General features: G+C 40.5%; 1 long non-coding RNA gene across 1 annotated transcript; it reads right to left on the bottom strand.

The window, feature by feature from the left end:
* Positions 1-481: 481 nt before the first annotated feature.
* On the bottom strand, positions 482-4,276 carry LOC309493113. Its single transcript, XR_014203792.1, has 3 exons — positions 2,942-4,276; positions 2,249-2,367; positions 482-1,743 (listed from the first exon to the last, which is right to left on the bottom strand). It is a non-coding gene; the product is annotated as an uncharacterized lncRNA (long non-coding RNA).
* Positions 4,277-9,718: the final 5,442 nt, after the last annotated feature.

Raw genomic sequence — 9,718 nt, 5'->3', positions numbered from 1 at the left:
GTACGTTCCAGCTTTGCAGTTCATGCATTCTGCTTTACACGGATCCCAACCGAAACGAAAAAAACGGGAATTTTCTCTGTAAATTATCGGTGAATTTACATTTGGGCTTTTTTTTTTTTTTTTTTTTTTGCTGTTAGCTACTTACATCTTATCTCGCACTTGACCGTAAACTGAAGCGTCGACCGTCGAGTCCTGGTCAAGTCACGCTGCTAAAATTGAAATTCTGTCCCACCCAGCAAAAACTCGTTGAAAAGACGTCGAAAAGACGACATTGCCAGACGTCTAAACAACGTTAAAATTTGGTTGAAAAGTGAAAGGTGAAAAGCCGTCTTTTCCAGGTCGTTGAAAAGACGCCAGTAAAAGGACGTCCCAATCGCGTCTAAATTAGGTTGTAAAGTGAGTTGAAAAGACGTCATTTTCAGGCCTAATGTCAACCGTGAATTCATGATTATATTTAATATTCATAATAAGACAATTCATAAAAGATTTGCAAACCATTTATTGACACATCAGATACATCTTTCACATAAAAAACACTTTCCTGATCACATCTTAAGCCTGCATTTGATGAAGCATACCCTAAAAACAGTTGTATTGTGAAATATTACTACAATAAAAATAACATTTCATAAATATACATGTAAATATATAGTAATGTGTAATTTATTCATGTGATGCAAAGCTGAATTTTCAGCATCATTACTTCAGTCTTCAGTGTCACATGATCCTTCAGAAATCATTATAATATGATGATTTGATTATCCCAAAAAAATTATCAGTTGTACGGCTTCATATTTTTGTGGAAACTATGATACAGTTTTCAGTATTCTTTGAATAGAACTTTCAAAAGAACAGCATTTATTTGAAACATAATTTTTTAAAAACAATTATAAAGTTTTTACTGTGACTTATCAAATTTTTCTTTTCTGTATAAACATTTTTTCAAAACAATAAATCTTAAAAATATTGTAACATATAACATAAATATGTATATATACATATATAACATAAATATTGTAAAAATAAAACAGAACAATGACCAATTATAACCACATTAGAAAACAGTAAAGGGATAGTTCACACAAAAATGTAAATTCTGTCATTAATTACTTACCCTCATGTCGCTCCAAACCCATAAGACTTTTGTGGAGAACACAAATGAAGATATTTTTAACAGATGCCTTATGTGCACAAACAATTACGTCTTTATTCACAAATGATGTATCTCCGACGCATGTTGCACCATGAGATCGCTGGCTCTCTCGTCAACACAACACTGATGAATCGTGGTGCTCCGTGAACGTGTCAGAGATGTATATTTTGTGAATAAAGATGCAATGGGTTTTTTGCACACACACAAAGCATTCACTTCACTTCATAAAGTTGAGGTTAAACCACTGGAGTCATATTGATTATTGTTATAATGTCTCTAAAGCTTGAAAGTTGTAGTTGCATAAACTGTGAAATGGAGGGACAGAAAGTTCTCAGATTTCATTAAAAAGATCTACATTTGTGTTTCAAAGATGAACGAAAGTCTTACAGGTTTGCAACGACATGAAGGTGAGTGATGAAAATGTTTGGTAATGTTTGACGCATTAGGTAAATCAGTTCCTCAGGGGCACCAGTAGATCTCTTCCTGATCTCTGATCTTCTGCTCCTTCCACCATCCCAGTCCCGGATTATTGAGCCACGACAGAAGTTTCCACTTTGAATGCTTTAGCCTGGCTGTTTTTTCTCCAGCATCTAAAGTGAGAAAGAAATCAATAACCAAAATGTAAATGTAAAAAAACAATGGTTGTCCAAAATGTAAAGTATACACTTGAGTTTTCCCTCTACATGTACGTGCAAGATTTCAGTCATACATAAATTGTAAATGTTTGCTTGATTAGACATTACCTGTCTAGCGACGTATGTTTATGCTGAAATATAATATTGGTTTGTGTTTTAAAATCACCTATCACGTGTCATTTTGTAGCGAACTTGAGTAGCACGTTCAAAGTATCGTGTGATTAAAGTTTTGAGCTTCAGAACTTCCGATAACATAGTGAGTTTTTAGGGAGCGAATGTTTCAGTGCACTGTAAGGATTTTGTGATAAAGACGGCCCTTAACCACTGACTACTGAGCTAGAGAGTTATGCACCTTGATTAGCTTGTTCAGGTGTGCTGGACTAGATTGGAGTAAACCTCTGTATGTAAGTGGACCTTGAGAGACAATATTGACATCTCCTGCAATATGTTCTGAACTTACAACACTGGTGTCCAGACCAAAGTTCTGCAGAGTTTCTGGTGATCCTGGATCAGCTGCTCAGGTCTGCTTAATTGGGTTTGGAGCTAAACTCTGTGATCAGGACTAGATGGCAAACAAAACTGTAAAGGGGAGAAGACAAACAATATTATTATGCTATAAATAATTTGTTCTGTGTTCATCTGCTTACCTGTACAAAGTATGCATCATGAATAAGCGTATATTGAATTTGATCTTTTAATAACACTGTTTTACTACATTAATACTAACTACAAACCTGATAAAAAGGACTGGGCAGTGGAGGAAAGCCTTATTTTGCCCTCCAGGTGGGCGTAATGGTGTGACGTCACGTGATAACTATGAATTAACCATACAGTGTGTACTTAGGTTAAATAAATTAGCTTATTTCCATTCATCCATTGACCAATTGTCAGCAAAACCTTTACAAAACTATCAAAATCTCTCATCTACACATAAGATGTGATTAAAATCCCAAACTTACAGCTCAAGTCTACAGTTAACCTAACATAACGTTACCTCTAGTTAGCCTAACGGTTGAGATGCTAACGGACTTTTGCGAAGACACTAAACCATTTCTATAAAGTAAATATTCAACGGAAGCGAGTCATTTACATGAAAGAAAGTGTCAGGAACATTTGTATGTACTATTTGTGTAATTTTATGGACTAAACTTACCTTAAAGTAGTTAAAACAACAGTGAGAGACGGAGCTTCGCTGATTGTCAGTTGAGCTGCCCTCGTTTCCATGGTAACGCCCTCCGTTCCAGATCAAATGCGGCTTGAATGTACAGCGCGCGCCCATTGAAACATGTAGAAGTCACGCAGCATTTACATACATTTCGATTGATGGAGTGAATTATTTGATAATCAGCTAAAATATCCTGAAACCTGATACATTATTAAGTGGATAGTAGGCCTGTGGGCATCGCAAACTGTAAATAGAATGAGAATATGAAAGCATTGAAAATGTAAAACAATGTTTGAAGTAATTTATAGGCTATATATAATAGGCTACATTATAATATAATATATAGGCCTACCTTTAGAAATGGTAAACGAGGTGTAGACACAAAATAGCAAAAACTACATGATATAATTATGAACATAGATGTAACACGAGGAACAAGCTTCATGTTCTAAGTATTTTAAAATGTATTTTAAATATACAAAATGTATTTCAATATATTTAACAGTGCTTCACATATATGTGAATATATTAATATGCAGTTATTAATAGGCTATTTAAGTGCTGTTGTTTATCGGGGTCTACGGAAACTACTGTGATGTTTACTGTTTTTATGGGTGCATTAGACATATTTAATGTAGGCTAATTGTTAACAAATGTTCAGAAATAGGTGTAATAATATTCAGCACAAGCGTTTTCCAACTAGATATGAACCACTAGGGTGCGCTTTTTGCTGGATTTATGCCAAATCATGTAGGTATGGTTTGCGAACGTATATGGGTGCTTACAAATAATGTATTCCTGGGATGTGCAGTGACACGTAACTTTGAAACTATTTCTACAATCTATTTCTTCACTTGCTACAATATACTTTAATTGTATGTATGCTATATTAGGGCTATATGTGGTCTTGGGCTAAATAAACAAAGCCAAATTTTCAACGTTTTTTTTGGGGGGGGGCTAAAATTGGACCAAATCAGAAGGACCAAAGTCACCAAACAAAGCCAAATTTTCAACGTCTATGTTTGGGCTAAATTTAGACAAAACAAGACGGACCAAACAAAGCCCAATTTTCAACGTCTATGTTTGGGCTAAATTTGGACCAAACAAGACGGACCAAACAAAGCCCAATTTTCAACGTCTATGTTTGGGCTAAATTTGGACCAAACAAGACGGACCAAACAAAGCCCAATTTTCAACGTCTATGTTTGGGCTAAATTTGGACCAAACAAGACGGACCAAACAAAGCCCAATTTTCAACGTCTATGTTTGGGCTAAATTTGGACCAAACCAGACGGACCAAACAAAGCCCAATTTTCAACGTCTATTTTTGGGCTAAATGAAGACTATGACGGGCCAACTTGATTTAGCCCAAAAAACAACGTCTTAATGACGACTGGTGCTGGGTGGGGTGTCTGTGAACGTAAAGTCCACCTACTTTGATTTGATTGGTCATTTCAAATATTCTGACATTGACGAGCAGTGTGACAGACCAATGAGGCTGAGATGAACACACACACACACACACACACACAGGCCTCTGTATTCTGACGTGCTCTCAGCTTGCCGCTGCGGATTGAGGAACGCGCTGATTATAACAAGACGGGGCGAAGCCGAAGCCGGTTTCATATGTTTTGTGTGCAAAGGCAAGCATGTATTTAAAGTACACGCTTAATGGCCCAATGAAAAATAATGAAAACCAGGACATGTTCATCACTTTATAAAAAACAGACAGGACAGGACGTGAAAACAGGACATGTCCTGGGAAAACAGGACGTTTGGTCACCCTATTGTATCCTCACTATTTTTTTCTTAATAACTTCCTCTCAAATGAAGAGCATTTATTGTCTTCTGTCCAAATGAAAGGTGTGTGGAAACCACATCCGCACCAGATTATCCACTCAGACAGAGATGCCATATGTTGAACCAGAGCCTGTAATAAATAAGCACTGCTTTTGTAAAGAAAAGATGGCCATGAACAGCTTTCAAATTTGTGTTATTAAAGCCACAATATGTAACTTTTTTGCTTTACAAATAGCAAAAATCACTATATCTATGTTATATATATTTTTTTGTTGTGTACTTGCATTATCCCGACTGTTTCCAACAACTTTCAAACCAGGAGAAATTTGTAATTTAATTCGAGAAACGTCCCGTTTCTTTATTTCCGTTTTGTCGCCGTCAATGGCGTCATATCCGCGTTATCCCTGGTTTCCGCTCGTACTGCCATGGCAACCTGAGCTATGAACCAGAGCCCTCTGATAGTAACCAAAGCGACTGACGGTAGTTCGCAATGTCTATTTGCACGCTGTTGTTGTTTCGTTCAAACATTATGGACCATGGCAAGCAGACTTTGGATACAAAACGAGAATCAATATCAGCGCGGTGTTTTCGAGATGCCTAGAGCTCCCATAGACAGTATATAAACGAGAGCTCCACGTCCGAGACTTCGACCGCTTCTACATGTACTTTATTAAACAGGTGAGCACATTTACATAAAACTAATCAATGTTATATAGCTCAACATGATGAAATGTTAGAATATGATCTGTATGTTATTCTAATGTTGATCTAGCTTACTGCTAGTCTCATACAGACAAACTAACACATACATTTCAACACATTCAAATGCAGTTTAGTGTGATAGTGTAATGTTAGACCAAGTGAAACAACGCTGCGTTACCTCACAAGTTTAATTTGTCTAATAAACTGACCTGTGACTGAGTAGTAATTCTGCACTCACGTGTAACGTTAGTTCGGTAGAATGAAATGTCCATATTCCTTATGCGGGACTCGCGTCGCGTGTGAAGCTGATAGCTGTCTCTTAGCAATCCCGAACTGCTTCATATCACAGTCATGATAAAAGCATCGATGTATTCAGTCATCCATAAACATTATTAGATCCATAGATTAGATCGGTCGGCTTGACGTTGACGACAAGATCCATAATTCTTAGCAAATGTTGCGTCATCAAACTACGCCTTTGTTATTGTAAATAGGTTAGCGACCCCTAGGGGTGTGACGATAACCGCATCACCGCAATATAGCGTTAATGAGATGCCTACCGCGGTGTGAGGTCATCACCGCACTTTTTTTTTTTTTTTTTTTTTTTTTGGTGAAAGTTACAGGAGTGCATATGGTGTTTGATATGAACTATAAACACATTAATATTTGCTTATAATTTACTGTATTCTGCGAGTCCCATGTTCAAGTGCTTCTGGAGAAAAAAAAAAACGCTTCCTGCGCAAGGGAGGGACAGTCCGTTAAACATATATGGGGGATTTATTTTTTTGTGTGTTTCTGATTATTATTAATTAACTGCTAGGTTTCAGTACTTGTGATGTTTACAGATAATGTTCAATTAAATACAAACAAACACAGGCATAAAAGACAAGCATAAAGTAAACAGTTGGAGTTAGATTTTAATTGCAAGTAGCGATCTCTCTTATGTGGTATAGGCAATAACAGTTGACGGCGCTAGCCGAATGACATTATTCAAAAAATAGCCACGAATCTAGTGTCTAAGCCAAATACTGTGTCGCCTTTGAGGCAGGTGACAATTAAGGGGAATCCGGTGAATTTGGACAAGGCAATATGCCGTATTTGTCGCACAAAAGTATCCGTCTCGCGAGGAAATACCACTAACTTAAGACCACATCTTAGAAAAATTAACCATCCTGTGGCGTTTGCTGGACTTAAGTGCAGCACACCTACCTTAGGTCGGCGACACTGGCTGCGTGGCGTGTCCGTTTTTATTTCGGCTCCCATGTTAACAGGTTAGAGCTTGCACACTGCCTGCGTGAGACGCGCGTCTCAGTTGCGGCACGAGCCGCGCGGAAAAAGCGTGCATGCTAGAAATAGAACCGACGCCTATTTTTCACGCAAGCCTGTTGGAAGCGTTTCCTGGCAAAATAGAATAGGAAAAAAAAAATTGTATGTCATTTTGACATGAATACATATTAATAAATTACATTTTGATGTTTGAAAGTTTAGGTTTTGACATAAATGCAGATATAAATGTAATTAAAAAAATATATTATCGATTTTCAAATATTGCACCTGTCAATACAGAACGAAATATTCTATAGCCTATTTTGCCATCAATACTGCCGACGCTGTCTTTGCGGTTATATTTTTATGTTTAACATTAAGTATAGGCCTTCCACAACTCTCTCCCCATATGTCGAATATATCACCAATGAGGCTTATATGTCACCTAGCAGCAGCAGCGCTGTTTCTGGTGTGCAAAGACATAAAAAAAGCCACGCAGCTGACACGCAACAGAAACGCCACACTCACACCACGCAGCCAGTGTGTTGCCGGCCTTAATTAATAGTTAATTATTAATATTTACAATTTAATATAAATGTTAATGTGTTTATTTGTTAATAAAGAATACTGCTTTATGTTATTCATTTCCATTGTCATTTACAAGCTACATGCGTTCTTGATAGCGTCTGCAGTGTGTGACGCGGTTGCGGGTGAATTTTTTTGTTTTTTTTTGGGTGGGGGGTGGGTTAACCGCCAAACCGCGAGATTTGTTGCTTCTTTACCGCGGTAAGAAAAAATCCCATACCGTCACAGCCCTAGCGACCCCTAGTGGCGAAAAATTCCATACTGTACGTTTAAACCTATTTAGCTCATTATATTAAATATTACCAAATTACCAGAATATTCTACATATTCCGAGAACGGCAATCACATAAATGATTAAATAACTTTATTTGATTACGCTTTGTTGTATCTCACCATATTCTGCTCGTGTTGGCATACAGTTTCAATTTGACTGCTTTCATCCAAAATCAGAGGCTTTTAGTAAAGCGTTGAATCTTTATATAAAGATGCAGTCATTTATAATAGAAATCTAACCAAACTACTAATGCAAATCATTTGAACATAGGAGGGCAGCATAGAGAAGTTGGTACAGTATAAAGGTATATGAAGTAAAAGGGAAGGGTCAAACAAATGCAACACATTGCATCATTCGGGCAAGGATTACATAGCTATATCATATACTGTACTTTGTGCTGGACTTTAATTGAGCTGTCTGTCTGAATGTGCTGTCTTGTCTGACCTTCATATCCTTCATTATAGCCAGTTGCCCTAGCTAAAGTGTGTAGGAGTGTAAAGTGTGTTGGGTTGTTCGGTGACGCGGTGGAGAGCTGCGCCCACAGCTTTCCGCCGCCCAGGCGCAGAAGGAGGCTCCCGACACATCCTGCCCTGGCGGCCCGCTGTTGCCTCCACCCCGCCGTCGGTGGCAGTTCCTCCGACTGCCCGTCGCCGAGGGCGTCCCCTGCCGCTGCCTCCGGTTCCGTGGGGTCCCTAAGACAGGCCACCCAGGGATGGGGGGACGAGCTCTTCAGATGGTTACTGTTCCGCCACTGGCTCGCCGGAGTCCAGTGGTACTCGAATTGTTAAGAGAGCAAATTCCTTCGTCCCTGGGTCCCAAGAGGGCGGGGCTGGCGGTGTGTGACCCTGTAGGACAGCCTTGCACCCATCAGGCCCCTCTGTTCACCAGCCGGCAGCATGGTGCGTTCGAGGACACGGTCATCCGCCTTCTCACGCATCCCCTGTTGTCCCGTGGAGACAGGTAAGTGTTGCACCGCACACTCAGACCCCGCTTCGGGCTGCCCCCGGGCCTTCCGAGCCGGGTCCCTGTCCTTCACCTCACTGCCCCACCTCGGGTACGTCTGTGATTTAGTACGGCCTGGTTCGTAGAAGCGGAAAGAGCTTCCCAACCGGTCCGGACCAGACTGTGACCATCAGACTCATCTATGCGATTCATTATCACTCAGCGCCCGCTCAAGTTCAGTGATAATCGTAATCATCACACTAGGTGTTGAGCAGAAATGCTCCTGAAAGCTCAGTGATATTCATCACACCTAGTGTTGAGCAGTGCTCCTGTCTTGTGCGCGCATGTCGCTGTCCTACTGGCGAAGGACACGATATAGCCACTCCCTCCAGCCGATATGAAGGCCAGTTTGTATAGACTCATTCTTCTTGTACCTAGTATGTGGTGGGTCGTGACCATCTTGGCCCTGTGTCACTTGAAACGGGCCCTTTCTCGAAAGCCTCCAAGTTGCTACACAGAGAGGCATTTTTCAGAATGCCCCGCCCCCAAGTTTGTTCTGCAGTGTTTGACCTGAATGACGTACTTCAGATCTCTAGCCTTCCGCATCGCAGGCTATCCTGCGTATTGCGTTTGAGGGCTCGAAGTATCAGTACAGAGTCCTACCCTTTGAGTGCTCTATAGCCAGGGAGAGTGGAGACTCCATCCCCAGGCTGTCCAGCTGGGCAGGGAACACTTCGGGGCCGCACAGTTACATCTGTTTGCCTCTCCGGATTCGTTCCTCTGCCAGTTGTTATTTCTGTCCGGGCCGGACAACCCTTGGACAGACACTGGCTCTCAGCTGGCCCCGGGGTTCCCGCAGAAATGCGTTCCCCAGTGAGCCTTCTAAAAAAGCGGCTATCCGATTCATTGTTGCTTGGCGCAAGTTCAAGTTCAGTGATTTTCATCACACTCAGGTGTTGAGCAGAGATGCTCCTGAAGCTCAGTGATTTTATTCACACCTAGTGTTGAGCAGTTCTCCTATCTTGTGCGCGCAAGTCGCTTGCACGTACTGTGCTAGGTCAGGAGTGGAGCAGGTCTTGATAGTTGCCCCTTATTGGCCCAACCAGACCTAGTTCCCCTCGACAGCCCTTCCTGACTTTCTCCTGAATACATTCTCAGGGATGGGGCATGATGGCACTCGCGTTCAGACCCCTGGA

Source organism: Leuciscus leuciscus (assembly GCF_965113295.1).
Source record: "Leuciscus leuciscus genome assembly, chromosome: 2".
Taxonomy (NCBI): domain Eukaryota; kingdom Metazoa; phylum Chordata; class Actinopteri; order Cypriniformes; family Leuciscidae; genus Leuciscus; species Leuciscus leuciscus.
Note: the sequence above shows the minus strand (reverse complement) of the source record. Positions and strands in the feature narration are given on the sequence as shown.